Raw genomic sequence first — 2,252 nt, forward strand, 5'->3', positions numbered from 1 at the left:
TTGTTTTTTTTATTAGAGGCAAGCGAGTATGCGATGACTCATTGGTGATAGCAACCCATTCACTTTGATATATCGACTCATCTAATCAAAATAAGCCTGAAAATAGCCCAGTTTTTGTTTAGTTTTCTTAAGATATCTCACAAAAGCGACTCTTCGTCTGATACGTAGATGTACAAACTGCAAGTTGCTTAGTGTTTTCATATCTTTCAGCACGACAGAGTTCTAAGTACTATTCACCCTCCAAGTAGTTGGTATTCTTTTTTCGCGTGGTTTCGATATATTATTAACTGCATTTTGTCCCTTGATTCAGATTTGTAAATAAAATAGCCACCGGGTTTTTACCATATTTTTATTCTTTATTTCTCAACGCATATAAAAGATAATTGTATGTAGAAAGCGAATGTTGAAGAATAAAAAGCAAAGTATATTACAAATGATTTTATTTACAATACTTCAATACATCTCTCAAGTGACACGTGCATGTCACGCACATCGCTATGAAACATACAACTAAATCGGTATTTCAAATGTCACCATAACTGAGAAAATCCCTACTTATAGTAATATCAGATGGCTTTGTACATTTCATATAAGTTTAACAACAATGATACAGTTGTCGCTGCGGCGATGTTTAACTAGTGGAGGTCTCCACACACTCATAGTGCATGTAACATATCATAACATACGTCACTGTGAGTAACGCAATTCTCCTTTTACACATTCCTCTTATTATCTTTGAAAAAACAAACACAAATATTTCAATAGTCGCATCGACTCGTGACATTTAATATCTTTTGAGATTAATGTTGTTGTTCGTTTGGTTGGAATGGTCTATTAATATTTTAGTTTGTGTCAGTTAGTAAAAGCTGTAGAAGTAGAAACAGGCGGATGTGCAATAGATGCAGAGACAAGCTTTGCTCCAGGTGAAGGTTGTGACAACATGCGCTATACTCACTCACAGACAACAAACATTTGCATTCATATTTCTATTTATTATAAATATTTCTATTATTAACTTTAAATAATACTACGGCTCATCTTCCATGATATGTAACAACTGTAGTCCAATTCAATGGAAATGGAAAATTATATTAAGTCATATAATGTATTGTTTATGTATTTATTTTGTAAAGCTTTAATTGTTGATACAAACATGTATCCAACGACACGACGCAGAGTTGCGTCTACATCATTATAATGATACAATTCGACTTTACACATTCTGTAGCAACATATTTTTGTTGACCTTTTTACTTCTTTTTCCGAAATAATTAAACATATTATTGAATAAATAAAACAATGATGCTACATAATAATATACTGGAACATTTGTAAAGTTTGTCAAAACGTTGTCCTTGTTGTATTGTATAATAAACATGTCATCTGTTTAACTATATAGATAACAAATATTTATACATCTCTAAGTAAAACTTTACGACAAGAAGGTAAACTTTTTCACAACACATTCTAATTCATAATTCTCATGTTATTTATCTAATGTACACTTACCACTAACATTTACACTTTACATCGACACATCGATACGTCGACACATCGACACGTCGACACATCGACACGTCGACACATCGACACGTCGACACATTGACACGTCGACACATCGACACATCGACACGTCGACACATCGACACGTCGACACATCGACACGTCGACACATCGACACATCGACACGTCGACACATCGACACGTCGACACATCGACACGTCGACACATTGACACATCGACGTCGTGTTTGTTATTCGAGAACTTGTCACCCACACTCTGCACATACACTATACTTACACACACACACATACACACACACACAAGTACTAGTACACAATATTAAACACAAAGTTCGATATGATGCCTTCACTATGACAAGGTTTCACATTTGGCTGCACTCCTTATCTAGTTAATGTTTTTGTAAATCCTTAGCATATTAAGTCATTTTAAATTTCAATAAATAAACATTATGTTACGAACATAATTTAGAACATGAAGGTATTTGCAGTAAATTCCCCGGAGTCGTGGTGAATGTGTGCGTGTGGGTGTGGGTGTGCGCGGAGCTGACACTCTGCCCCGCGCACACGCACACGCACACGCACACGCACACAAACATCTTTGTACGGGATCATTTCGCTTCTGCCTTACATTATCAACATGAGTAAAACTTTGAGGAGATGTCGTTACCGGCTGCGGTCACTGAGCGGCGCGGCCTGCGGCTACACGGGCTGCGGGGCGGTGCGGGGGGC

Source organism: Papilio xuthus, unplaced genomic scaffold (genome assembly GCF_000836235.2).
Source record: "Papilio xuthus unplaced genomic scaffold, Pxut_1.1 DF827714.1, whole genome shotgun sequence".
Classification (NCBI taxonomy): Eukaryota; Metazoa; Arthropoda; class Insecta; order Lepidoptera; family Papilionidae; genus Papilio; species Papilio xuthus.